Source organism: Urocitellus parryii, chromosome 2 (assembly GCF_045843805.1).
Source record: "Urocitellus parryii isolate mUroPar1 chromosome 2, mUroPar1.hap1, whole genome shotgun sequence".
NCBI lineage: Eukaryota > Metazoa > Chordata > Mammalia > Rodentia > Sciuridae > Urocitellus > Urocitellus parryii.
Genome location: NC_135532.1, coordinates 115,719 through 130,039, shown reverse-complemented (window position 1 = coordinate 130,039; position 14,321 = coordinate 115,719).

The window sequence follows — 14,321 nt, the reverse complement described above, 5'->3', positions numbered from 1 at the left end:
AGCAGTCAGAGCTCCACAACGTCACCCAGGGGTAGGACACTAGACCACAGCAGTCAGAGCTCCACAACGTCACCCAGGGATAGGACACTAGACCACAGCAGCCAGAGCTCCACAACGTCACTCAGGGATAAGACCACTGACCACAGCAGCCAGAGCTCCTCAACGTCACCCAGGGATAGGACACTAGACCACAGCAGTCAGAGCTCCACAACGTCACCCAGGGGTAGGACACTAGACCACAGCAGCCAGAGCTCCACAACGTCACCCAGGGATAGGACACTAGACCACAGCAGTCAGAGCTCCACAACGTCACCCAGGGATAGGACACTAGACCACAGCAGCCAGAGCTCCTCAACGTCACCCAGGGATAGGACACTAGACCACAGCAGTCAGAGCTCCACAACGTCACCCAGGGGTAGGACACTATACCACAGCAGCCAGAGCTCCACAACGTCACCCAGGGGTAGGACACTAGACCACAGCAGCCAGAGCTCCACAACGTCACCCAGGGGTAGGACACTAGGCCACAGCAGTCAGAGCTCCACAACGTCACCCAGGGGTAGGACAACTAGGCACAGCAGCCAGAGCTCCACAACATCATCCAGGGATAAGACCACTGACCACAGCAGCCAGAGCTCCACAACGTCACCCAGGGGTAGGACACTAGACCACAGCAGCCAGAGCTCCACAACGTCACCCAGGGGTAGGACACTAGACCACAGCAGCCAGAGCTCCACAACGTCACCCAGGGGTAGGACACTAGACCACAGCAGCCAGAGCTCCACAACGTCACCCAGGGGTAGGACACTAGGCCACAGCAGTCAGAGCTCCACAACGTCACCCAGGGGTAGGACAACTAGGCACAGCAGCCAGAGCTCCACAACGTCACCCAGGGGTAGGACACTAGACCACAGCAGCCAGAGCTCCACAACGTCACCCAGGGGTAGGACACTAGACCACAGCAGTCAGAGCTCCACAACGTCACCCAGGGGTAGGACACTAGACCACAGCAGCCAGAGCTCCACAACGTCACCCAGGGGTAGGACACTAGGCCACAGAAGTCAGAGCTCCACAACGTCACCCAGGGGTAGGACAACTAGGCACAGCAGCCAGAGCTCCACAACGTCACCCAGGGGTAGGACACTAGACCACAGCAGCCAGAGCTCCACAACGTCACCCAGGGGTAGGACACTAGACCACAGCAGTCAGAGCTCCACAACGTCACCCAGGGGTAGGACACTAGACCACAGCAGCCAGAGCTCCACAACGTCACCCAGGAGTAGGACACTAGACCACAGCAGCCAGAGCTCCTCAACGTCACCCAGGGATAGGACACTAGACCACAGCAGTCAGAGCTCCACAACGTCATCCAGGGATAAGACCACTGACCACAGCAGCCAGAGCTCCTCAACGTCACCCAGGGATAGGACACTAGACCACAGCAGTCAGAGCTCCACAACGTCACCCAGGGATAGGACACTAGACCACAGCAGTCAGAGCTCCACAACGTCACCCAGGGGTAGGACACTAGGCCACAGCAGCCAGAGCTGCACAACGTCACCCTGGGGTAGGACACTAGACCACAGCAGTCAGAGCTCCACAACGTCACCCAGGGGTAGGACACTAGGCCACAGCAGCCAGAGCTCCACAACGTCACCCTGGGGTAGGACACTAGACCACAGCAGTCAGAGCTCCACAACGTCACCCAGGGATAGGACACTAGACCACAGCAGTCAGAGCTCCACAACGTCATCCAGGGATAAGACCACTGACCACAGCAGCCAGAGCTCCTCAACGTCACCCAGGGGTAGGACACTAGACCACAGCAGCCAGAGCTCCACAACGTCACCCAGGGGTAGGACACTAGGCCACAGCAGCCAGAGCTCCACAACGTCACCCAGGGGTAAGACACTAGGCCACAGCAGTCAGAGCTCCTCAACGTCACCCAGGGGTAGGACACTAGACCACAGCAGCCAGAGCTCCACAACGTCACCCAGGGATAGGACACTAGACCACAGCAGTCAGAGCTCCACAACGTCACCCTGGGGTAGGACACTAGACCACAGCAGTCAGAGCTCCACAACGTCACCCAGGGGTAGGACACTAGACCACAGCAGCCAGAGCTCCTCAACGTCACCCAGGGGTAGGACACTAGACCACAGCAGTCAGAGCTCCACAACGTCACCCAGGGGTAGGACACTAGACCACAGCAGCCAGAGCTCCACAACGTCACCCAGGGGTAGGACACTAGGCCACAGCAGCCAGAGCTCCACAACGTCACCCTGGGGTAGGACACTAGACCACAGCAGTCAGAGCTCCACAACGTCACCCAGGGATAGGACACTAGACCACAGCAGTCAGAGCTCCACAACGTCATCCAGGGATAAGACCACTGACCACAGCAGCCAGAGCTCCTCAACGTCACCCAGGGGTAGGACACTAGGCCACAGCAGCCAGAGCTCCACAACGTCACCCAGGAGTAGGACCACCAGGCCACAGCAGCCAGAGCTCCACAACGTCACCCAGGGGTGGGACAGTAGGCCACAGCAGTCAGAGCTCCACAACGTCACCCAGGGGTGGGACCACTATGCCACCACTCCAGGCCACCCCGGGCAGCACAGCACAGTTCCCCCCTCTCTCAACAGACTAATATAGACCTGCCACTTGTTAGAGAATCTTATTGTTTAAATCTCCAAAAAGATGTCTCCACCCCAGGCAGCCTGGGGCGGATTCTCCCCAGTGTCCATGAATGGGCTCCCGAGACTAGAATCTCTTTCAGGAAATATAAAGTGGGAACATGTCCCATAGGAGTTTCAGAACTACCATCCCTTGACACCGAAGCCAGACCAGGTGGAACCGGTGAGCAGGACTCTTCCTCCGAATAGATGCAAAGCCCTGAGTAAGCCCGAGCTCCGGCCAGTGTGCCAGCCAGTGCAGCCCTCCCAGCTTGGTCCCCAGGGCCTGGAAAACACAGTGACATGGAAAGATCAGCATGTGGAGGTAGAGACGTGGCCCAGTGGAATGAAGGCCATGCTGGCCAGGCTGCTTCAGCCCTCCATGGTCGGGAGATCTACCCTGGTGACAAGCTGGGAAGGGAGAGCATGGGGGTCACCAGGGAATGGGAGGCTGACACTGCCTTGGTTAAGACAGCACTGAGGAAACCGGACACCAGGCCTCGGAGGAGAGCGTAGGTTAGATGCGTGCTCCTCCACCCCGTGGGTTCAGAACGCGCGCCTCACCCCATGAGGCACCCACTCCAGAGTGGGGAAGCACAGGAGCAGCCATGAGAGATGCAGGAATACCAGCTGCAGTGTTCCCAGGACACCAGGAGAGGCTGCAGGAGCCCACGCAGAGCAGCTGGTGAGTCCACGGCAGCTGCCCGTCCAGCCTGGGGACACTGGCACCACTCCTGCCACACAGCAGCCCACTCTGCTCCTGGGCCATCCCTCCAGAGGGTGAAGAGCTCTGTGAACAGAAGCCCGTGCACTGGCACCCACGGTCCTGACTCAGCCACAGGAACTGGAAGGGACCTACCTGTCCATCGTCAGGGAAGGAACAAGCAGATCACAGCCTCTCCAACATAGAGACGTCCTGTGGGCAGGTGGTGTCAGGGCCTCCCAGGGTTGGGGCCAGAGCCAAGGGACGAGGGCACAGGGGTCACCTGATGCTGGGGTAGCTGGGCCTCTCTGGACTGTGGTGGCCCAGGGACACCTGCAGTGGTCATTGCGTTGCACGCCCTGAAGGGATAGTGTTTCCCACGTCATCCACAGGCCCATAAGGTCAGCCTGAGAACCTTCAAGAGAAAGTAAGAACGAAACTTCGGCAGGTCCCATCTTTCCACACTGTAAGAGAACATTCCATGACCTTCCACGTTGCCCCAAGAGTGCGAGAGCAGCTCTGCGTGAGGACACAGGCTGACAGAGATCCATCGCAGGCCCAGGACATGGTCAGAAAGAGGGCTCTTCTGAACCAGAGCTGACCTGGCTCTGGCCAGCAGCCTCACCAGAGGACCACCAGGTGAAGGGGACAAAGGAGCCCCTGGCTGGCTTCTCGGCTGGGGCAGGCTTCCCCGCCTTCCCGGAGGCCCTGGAGCCAGGAGCCCGCTGCAGACAGGCTGCCCTCCTGGAAAGCTCCTGGTTGGTTCTGCCCAGCGCCTTTCCACACCCTCCGGACTTCAGGCTGAGCTGAAGGAGCAGAGGTGGGGGGCAGAAGGTCGTTCTGGGGCACTGCCGCCTGCCAGGGGTCGGGGCGCCACCTCGAGGGAGCCGGGCATGCCGGCCACAGGGTCCTGAGCTGCGGCCCCCACCAGGCACCCTCTGTGGGGACACAGGCTTCATGTGCCATGGAAGAGCTCGGGCTCCCAAAGCTCCAGAGAGACGTCTGCGGCATCTGTGCTGGGCATGGACGTGGGGGCCCCCAGGCTCAGCAGGAGCACGGACGGGGAGCAAGGTCACTTTGGCAGAAACGGTGAGCAGTCCATCCCCCAGACAAGGGGCCCTTGTCCCTGCTGCCATGGGACATTCTGGAGGTGCCACCAGTGCAGCTGGACCCAGCAGGAAATGAAGGCCAGGTGCGGCCGCAGAACGGGAAGGCCAGGCCAGCGGGGCACAGACCTGCGGGACAGCAGGGAGCTCTCGAGGCCACGCTCCCCCGGCCTGGCCCGGGCCTGGGGGTGTGGAGCCGAGAGCCAGGGCAGGGCTGGCCGGGACCGCGACAGAGCGCTGCTCCCTCCTGAATGCAGACCAGCTGGCTGAGTTGGGTTGGGCCCCAGCTTCCCCCAACACCTCCAAGAGCTGGCTCCAGGCCAGCACAGGAGAGGGCAAAGCCCAGGTGGGTGGGCGCCCTGCAGACCTGGAGCCCCCCAGTGCCAGCGACGGCCCACCGGGGGTGGGGGGGCGTGCTCGTTTAGTGAGCTGTCAGGACAGCTGCAGAGGAGGGGAGTTTGTGAGAAGGCTCGAGGCTTCAGACCGCCCTCCACAGACAGCGGCTCCGTTCCTCAGGGCTCGAGGGAGGCGGAGCCTCAGGGAGGAAGAGTGTGGCCGAGGGAAGCAGCTCCCTGATGACCAGGAAGCAGAGACACTCCAGAAACAAAATGTCTGCCCCAGAGCCAACCCCCAGGCCAGCCCCTGCAGCTTCACCCCACCGGCCTCAGTCACCACTCAGTGACCCCCGCCGGGGTTGATTCACGGGTTGGGTCAAGGCTGTCCCAACCACCCGGTTCCCCCTGACGCTCCTGATGGTCCCGCAGGTGAGCTTTGGGGACACCTCACACCCAGACCGTGACACACGCCCTGCCTAGGGATTCCGTGGCGCTGCCCGGGGGGACGTCCACCCCTCTGGGGCCACTGTGGAGGGAAACAGCCCCTCCTGCTAGGTGAGGAGGCCTCTCTGCTGAAGGAGTGGACCACTTCAGGGTGCCGCCCTGTGGCGGGACGGCACGCAGCCCCTCCCCTCGTGCCTGTGCCAGGGCCAGCGGCACACCTGTGGCCCGTGGGTGATGGACTATGCAGAGCCACAGCAGAGGGACAAGCCTGCGAGTGTGCAGCCAGCACCCAGCATAACTGCGTTTTTGAAAGAGAGGCCTGGAGCACATTGTGGAGTCAGAGGACACGGAGTCGGGAAACTCTAAAGCTTGGGGGACACTCCAGACGAATCCATTGGTAGATCTCGTGTTCTCACCCGTCTTCCCTGCTGCCAGCCCGGTCCGCCTTCTGAGACCCGTTTCTGCTTCAGCTAAGGGGACAGTTGCCTGCTGGGCTGCAGGCCGTCCTGCTCGCTGTCTGCAGACTTGACCAGGAGCGTGTCTGCTTCCTGCTGACTCTTCTAAGCACCACTCCATTTGAAGCAGAGCAGGACTTCACCCCCACAAGACAGTGGGGTCCAGGACACGCAGCCTGGCATGGCACGCGACCTCTGCCTGGCCCCGACTCGCGTCTTCTGCTCCAGCTCCGGTGTCTCTGGACCCTGGATGTGGGCCAGGATTCAGGAACCCTCCTGGAGAGGTGCCGCCCGGCCTTGGCAGGTCAGACTGCACTCCCCCCGGGAGGCAGGGCTGGTGTGCGTGCAGAGAGAACCGAGGAGGGACCTGGGTATGTGGCTTAACAGGTGGGCACAGGTCTGCAGGGACGGTCAAGGCCGACACTGGGTGCCATGGGTGAGGAGCCTGCTGGGCTGCACTGCAGGCTGGTGTCCCCAGAGCTGACCTGCTATCTGTCCTGATGACACTGTCTTGGAGATCAGGAACAGGTCCTTGTTCCCCTGAGGTGGGAGGTTAAACACCCGAGAAATGCTGAGGCAAGCATAGAAACCAAGTTTTATTTAAGAAAGAGATAAGCAGACTTCTCCAAAGAGCAGGGAGCCCAGGGCTGGGTGTCTGTGGGGTGGGTGTGTCTGGCTCTTTTACACACCCCAGAGCCCCACATCTCCTTCTTCACATATGTGCCGGGGCAGGAAGAGGCAGGAGCTCAGGGGAATCCTCAGCCGCTCCTCTTACTGGGAACCAAGGTTGGCTGTTGGAGGACCAGTGATAACCAGTCATCCTCCTCCCTTGACCTCCGTCACTCATTGTCTACACTGACACCTGGTCCCCTCAGGCCGGGCAGGGCTGCAGGCGGAGAAAGCACATGGGGAGTCAGTACAGTGGGCTTATTTTATGATCATCCCCTAACCTCATCCTCATCTCTCCCTGACATTCTCCCTTCAAAGACTGGCCCCTAAATTCTTTCAGGGTAGGTGGGCATCGACTTGTTCTGGTTACCTTCTGCTGCCAAGGGTGACACACAGGGGAAGGAACCTGAGTCCTGGTTCTCCACCAGCAGGGACATGGGGAGTTAAGGGACGTGGCTTCAGGGCAATCCAGAGGTCCACGGTGGCAGTTGGTGGGTCATGGTAAGGGGACAGTACAGGAGGATGGTGGGAACATGTGACCCAGGCTCAGCGGCCCCTCTCTGGGGAGCAGCTTCCACCTTCCTCCAGGGTACCCGCGGCTTTGCTGGACCAGCACCGGCCCTGCTGGAGCCCGAGATCCAGTGAGAGCTGCTGTGTTCCCGCTCCCGGCCCTCTAAGGCCTGGTCAGAGCAGGCCTCTCTCCGGGCCTGCAGCCCAGGTGTGAAGACAGAAACACTTGGGCTTGGTGACGGCTCAGCCACCTGGGTCCAGCTCTCGACTGCTGCTCGTCTGCTGCTCACACCTGAAGATGGCCTCCGTGAGGCCAGTGCCTGCCCACAGGAAGCCTTCCCGGAGGCTCCCCTCCACCACCTGCAGCTGGATTCGGTGAGCAAGAGTGAACAGTGGTCAGGCAGTCAGGGTCAGGGGCCAGTGATCAGCAGTCAGGGTCAGGGCCAGTGGTCAGCAGTCAGGGTCAGGGCCAGTGGTCAGCAGTCAGGGTCAGGGCCCAGTCAGGGTCAGGCAGTCAGGGTCAGGGCCAGTGGTCAGCAGTCAGGGTCAGGGCCAGTGGTCAGCAGTCAGGGTCAGGGCCCAGTCAGGGTCAGGGCCAGTGGTCAGCAGTCAGGGTCAGGGCCAGTGGTCAGCAGTCAGGGTCAGGGCCCAGTCAGGGTCAGGGCCAGTGGTCAGCAGTCAGGGCCAGTGGTCAGCAGTCAGGGTCAGGGCCCAGTCAGGGTCAGGGCCCAGTCAGGGTCAGGGCCAGTGGTCAGCAGTCAGGGTCAGGGCCAGTGGTCAGCAGTCAGGGTCAGGGCCAGTGGTCAGCAGTCAGGGTCAGGGCCAGTGGTCAGCAGTCAGGGTCAGGCAGTCAGGGTCAGGGCCAGTGGTCAGCAGTCAGGGTCAGGGCCCAGTCAGGGTCAGGCAGTCAGGGTCAGGGCCAGTGGTCAGCAGTCAGGGTCAGGGCCAGTGGTCAGCAGTCAGGGTCAGGGCCCAGTCAGGGTCAGGGCCAGTGGTCAGCAGTCAGGGTCAGGGCCCAGTCAGGGTCAGGGCCAGTGGTCAGCAGTCAGGGTCAGGGCCAGTGGTTAGCAGTCAGGGTCAGGCAGTCAGGGTCAGGGCCAGTGGTCAGCAGTCAGGGTCAGGGCCCAGTCAGGGTCAGGCAGTCAGGGTCAGGGCCAGTGGTCAGCAGTCAGGGTCAGGGGCCCAGTTGCCAGGCAGTCAGGGTCAGGGCCCAGTCAGGGTCAGGCAGTCAGGGTCAGGGCCAGTGGTCAGGCAGTCAGGGTCAGGGCCAGTGGTCAGCAGTCAGGGTCAGGGCCAGTGGTCAGCAGTCAGGGTCAGGGCCCAGTGGTCAGGCAGTCAGGGTCAGGGCCAGTGGTCAGCAGTCAGGGTCAGGGCCCAGTCAGGGTCAGGCAGTCAGGGTCAGGGCCCAGTGGTCAGCAGTCAGGGTCAGGGACAGTGGTCAGCAGTCAGGGTCAGGGCCCAGCCAGGTCCTGTGCAGAGGCAGAGACCACACCGACGGACAGCAGGAGCCAGTGGTCTCTCCAGGCCCCTTCTCACGGTCCCTGTGGGAACATTCCCACCAACGCAGAGGGAGTTACAGGAAGGCGAAAGGACACGCCAAGGACTTGGGGGCTTTCTGGAAGCACGTTTAACAGGGATCTTGACCGGCACTCAGGGCCAGGAGAACTAGGGCTGGCGCACAGAGCAGGCGCCTGACACTGGTGCCCCCGGCATGGCGAGCTCTACCTCTTCTCACTTCGATCCATCCTATCCGCCTCTCCTTCCCTGCAGTTATCGTCCATGGAATTCATTCTTCAAATTTATGACACAAAAAAACCCAGAAATAAATTGGTGAAGCGAGAACTCAGTTCATCTCAAATCTCCAGTTTCAGTAGGACAGTGCTGGCCACCGCCAGCGGCCGTCCCAGCGGCTCCCTGTCCTCATCCCGGCTCCTTGACGCCCAGCTACCCACCAGGACCTGTGCCAGCACTTCCGAGGCTGAGCCCGTGAGAGTGCTGACCACGGGCCGGGCCACATCCTCAGAACAGGGCCTCGTCAGGGGCCTGGGACCCCTCTTTTCTGGGCCACCCAGGCACAGCCCAGTGCCTGCCATCCAGAGCTCTGCAGCAGGGAAATGAGGTGAGATGTCAGGAGGACCAGCGCTCTGCAGAGCAGGGGGCACAGAGGCGCAGGGCAGTCCAAGCAGGCCTCTGGTGGGGCGGGTGGGCAGGGTAGGGGTACTGCCCAAGAAGGAGTGCTAGGGAACCACTGGGCGCTCTGCCAAGGCGCACAGTCAGGATCACGGGTAGGTCTTTCCTCTCCCAACACCCTCTCCGTGGCTGTCCACCGGGAAGGGTTCCACACAGACCTGGGTCTTATGGTCCCTAATCCCCTGTCCCCAACCAAAATATAAACTGACCACACTAAGGGGAGTGTTCCACTCCTGGGCTGGGCAGAAGAGCAGAGACATGCCCTGAATGGTCCTGCGTGGAGAGGGGAAGGCCAGGTGGGCATCCGGAGCAGCATCAGGACAGGGTGAGCCAGATGCCCATGGGTGGACTGCTCAGGATTTCCCATTCCTCTCCCAAAACTAGATCCAGCGGAGCCCTTGAGGTGGTCAGAAACACTCTTCCAACTGCTTTCCCCGAAGCATCGGCCCTCACTCCTTCTCCAGGCCCTCCCAGCAGCCAGGCACAGGCGCCATAGGCCCACCCACCCACCAGCAGCCAGGAAGTTCTGCTCCAGACCCAGCCACAGCACTGTCAGTGTCACAACTGGCCTTCTGAGGGGGTGACACCAGCTCGGGGGCTCTCCTGCCTTTCCCTGAGGCTGGGGATGTCCTCCATCGGGTCTTTGCCCTTATCTCACTGGGCCTTTGGTTCCCTGCGGCCATGGCCACTGGGCATTCTTGGAGGCGCTGGGTGCACAGGCTGTGCGACAGTCTGGCAGCCATCATCCTCGTCATCCTCGTGGTAATGTGAAAAGTAGAAAGTCCGTGGTCCACTTTCAGAATGGCCTTAAGGAGGATGCAAGATCCAGTCTGGCCAGGTTAACCACAGGCCTTTCCTTTGCCCGCCCAATTCTAAAATTAGCCAATCATGCACAGTGTGACCCTGAGCTCCTCCTATCCTAGCTGGGCAGTGCTGCCTTACAGATACAGGGGGCCCTCCCGCCCGGCTGGCATGCTTGCTGGCCGGGCTCGGTGGTAGGCCCATCTGCAGGACAGGAGTTTGCCTGGCAGAGCTGTTCTGAGCACCTGCTGGATTCCTGGGGCAGCTGGTCTTTCCAGCAGTGGCTCTTCTGCTCGGCCTCTCAGGGGCCTTCTGCTGGGTCCAGACTTCCTCCCTGTGGTGACTGCCCAAGGCCAGCCCGGCCCCTTCTGGGGAGGGAGAGGGAGGCCTCCACACCCTGGGTTGGGCCTGCTCTGGCTGGGAGGCTTCCCGAGGGCTTGGCCACGCCCATGGTTCCCAGAGGACACTAGGAGGTCCCCTGGCCAATCTGAGCTGCTTTCCAGAAAACATACCACCCTCTGCCTTACTTTTCTTTTCTTTTTTATTTTTTGGTACTGGGTGTTGGTACAGGGGTGCTTAACCACTGAGCCACATCCCCACCCCTTTTTATATTTTATTTTGGGACAGGGTCTCTCTGAGTTGACCTTGAACTTGGGACCCTCCTGCCTCGGTCACCAGGGTGCTGGAATTGCAGGTGTGGCCACGACCAGCTTTATGACGCCTGACTCTCCACACTGACCACTGAAGTCTGTCTGCAGACACTGCACTTGAGAGAATCCTGTCCGTCCCCACAGATGGTGGAGAGCACTGGACCTGCCAGGCGGGAAGCCCAAGGTCACGCTCACAGCGACAGTCCTTCAGCCTGCAGTTCCTGGGCAAGGCGGCTTCCAGCAGCCACTGAGGCTCCCCGGCTCTCCATTCCTGTTATGCAACCCTGATACTTCACCACCCTTACTTGGGGATGTCCTAAGGCTGTATTTTACCTGATCAATTAATTTATTGCAATGAATTTTTAAGCTATGAAATGCATCATTTGTTCAAAACTCGGGAGTGATGGAGGCAGGCCGCTCGGCCACCCTTGGCTGTCTGAGGAGCGTGGAGGTCCTGTACACCCTGCAGAGGCGTCCCCGGGCCCCATCTTCATGCAGGTGTGATGCTGGGTAACATCCTGGACGTGCCCCATGAGCAGTCAGACAGCCCTTATCGCCCTGGGCCCTGCTGGGCACCCAGTGCCCCATGGCTTGCATCTGCGATCAGGACCCTGTTCAGTGCTGGGTGAGAAGGCTCCAGGCCTGTGGGCACCTGGTCCTGTGCACCACAGAGGCCTTCCTATAGAACATCCTTCCACAGGCCACATGAGGCCCTGGGGCTCAATGGTCTCTGCCGGGCACCAGGATGGACCTCAAGCGAGTGGCCTTGAATAATGGAACCTGCACTTGGGCACCTCGTCTGTGAGAGAAGGGACATGGCGCTCACACTTGGGATTAGCACTGAGCTTCACAACAAAACAACGGCGTGATAGATTAGTCCACAAGTGGTACCGGGACCACCATCATCTGCCGGGTAAGACAAACTCCCTGCCCTTCACCTCGCCACGGAGGTTCCTCCCACCGGGTGGAGGGTGCCGCGGTTGAAGAGGCAGAGAGGCAGCAAGGGAGGAAGGCTGGCTCTGGAGGAATCCTGAAGCCCTGCTGAATGTCTGGATTCGGAAGGGCTGAGGAAGCGCCTCCCCCACGGCTCTTCCTGGGGCAGCCTGTCCGCAGGGAGCAGCCACGGACCTGGCGGACCTGGCAGTGCAAGAATGACCTGCTCACCTGGGGCCAGGTGCCTGGAGCTGCTGCTCACACCTGAGTGCAGGCTGACTTACCTCAGATAAGTCCTGTTGAAAATCTAGCTGAGCCACTCACAGGGTTCCACAAGGAAGGACTCGTTCCTACAGGACCAGCCCCACGGCCTGGCCCAGCTGAGGGACCAAAGGTCTCCAAGGGAAGGGGTGGACAGCTTGGCTATGACATCAGAGAAGGTGGCTTCTTCTCCAGCCAGGAGCGGGCCGAGCAGCTGCTCACCTCTTCCCGCGCTCATCCGGAGGCCTGAGCCCTTCAGCAAGGACAGCCAGGCAGCCAGAGCCACAGTCACGTGTCACCCCAGCTCCTCTCCCCCACGTGGAGAGGGTGAGGCTGGCACAGCCGCTTGTCTGCAGACCCCAGTGGCAGCATCTTGCTGACCAAAGCCTCAGGGAGGAGGGCATGCTGCCTGCGGGACTGAGCCGGATGCCCAGGGCCAGGACAGGCTCTCTGGCCTGGACTTGGGTTTGAGGTGGAGGCATAGCCCTGTGCAGCCAAGAGACCCCACCAAGAGCACAACCCACGGCAGCTCCTCCCCATGGCTGCCCCTCCCACAGAAGCCCCTCCCACGGCTGCCCCTCCCACAGAAGCCCCTCCCACGGCTGCCCCTCCCACAGAAGCCCCTCCCACTCCAGCTCCTCCCACGTCAGCTCCTCCCACGTCAGCTCCTCCCACAGCAGCTCCTCCCACAGCAGCTCCTCCCACGGCTGCCCCTCCCACAGAAGCCCCTCCCACAGCAGCTCCTCCCACATCAGGCCCTCCCACGGCAGTCCTCCCACGGCAGCTCCTCCCACGGCTGCCCCTCCCACAGAAGCCCCCTCCACGGCTGCTCCTCCCACAGAAGCCCCTCCCACAGAAGCCCCTCATGGATGCTCCTCCCACATCAGGCCCTCCCACGGCAGCTCCTCCCATGGCTGCCCCTCCCACAGAAGCCCTCCCATGGCAGCTCCTCCCATGGCAGCCCCTCCCACAGAAGCCCCTCCCACGTCAGCTCCTCCCAGGTCAGCCCCTCCCACGTCAGCCCCTCCCATGGCTGCTCCTCCTGCGTCAGCCCCTGCCACAGCAGCTCCTCCTGCGTCAGCCCCTCCCACAGCAGCTCCTCCCACGTCAGCTCCTCCCACAGCAGCTCCTCCCCACGTCAGCCCCTCCCACAGAAGCCCCTCCCATGGCTGCTCCTCCTGCGTCAGCCCTCCCACAGCAGCTCCTCCCATGGATGCTCCTCCACATTAGCCCCTCCACACAGCCGCTCCTCCCACGGCTGCTCCTCCCACAGAAGCCCCTCCCATGGATGCTCCTCCCACGGCTGCTCCTCCCACAGCATCTCCTACCATGGCTGCTCCTCCCACGGCTGCCCCTCCCATGGATGCTCCTCCCATAGATGCTCCCTCCCACAGCTGCTCCTCCCATAGATGCTCCTCCCACAGCAGCTCATCCCATAGATGCTCCTCCCACAGCTGCTCCTCCCATAGATGCTCCTCCCACAGCAGCTCCTCCTATAGCAGCTCCTCCCATGCTGCTCCTCCCACGGCAGTTCCTCCCACAGAAGCCCCTCCCACAGGAGCCCTCCCATGGATGATCCTCCCACAGAAGCCCCTCCCATGGCTGCTCCTCCCACGTCAGCCCCTCCCACCGGCTGTCCCTCGCAGCTCCCTCCCAAGCAGCTCCTCCCATGGATGCTCCTCCCATGGATGCTCCTCCCACAGCAGCTCCCTCCACGGCTGCCCCTCCCACAGATGCTCCTCCCATGGATACCCCTCCCATGGCTGCTCCTCCCAAGCAGAACCCCACAGCTGCTCCTCCTACAGCAACATGGGCCCCTGGCCCCAAGTCCCCACCCAGACCCCTGGCCCTGCTAGTCCCGGAATGTGGGTGACACCTTACATCACAGATGGACTTTGCAGGGGAGAGGGTGAGGACTTGAAGACCCAAACCCCCTGGATGGGCTGAGTGACCAAAAGGTCTCCAGGGGAAGAGCGAGGGCCAGGACAGACTGGAGGGCCCTGTGCACCTGCTCTCAAGATGGAAAGGGAACCTCACCAAGAGATGCTTCTGCACAGTAACGCCAGCAAGACCTTGTCCCCAGCACGACCTGCTCCACTCAGCAGTCATAGGGATGGACCAGAGCCATGGGGAGCCCTGCTCGGGGGCGGCTTCCCAGTGTCCAGAGCCCACTGTCACCTCTGTGCCTGCAGATTCCTGGGGGAATCTTCACCCACATTCCTGACACTCAGGGCTCTGGACCGCCCCAAGAAACACCCACTGTGTCCAGGTTTGGGCTGCCTCCCCTTTGTGTCCTTGGAGGACACCATGGGGTGAGTGCCCCAGACAGAGGACATGGCCACGGGCCTGGTGTGGAATCTGGGTGTCTCCTTGTATGTATGCCGCTGGAGCAGGTCCAAACACCCACCCTGTGCTCTGTCCAGACCGTGCCTGGGGCTGCAGGCCTGGGGGTTCCCAGGCCACCCCAGGTTGCCCACACTGTGAGATGTCAGAAGCTCGCAAGGAGAGGCCCAGAGGCCAACTGCTCTGGCTCTGCTGCTTCTGTGAGGCACGGGACCCTGAGGAGGACGGAGACCTGCTCCTGGTCTG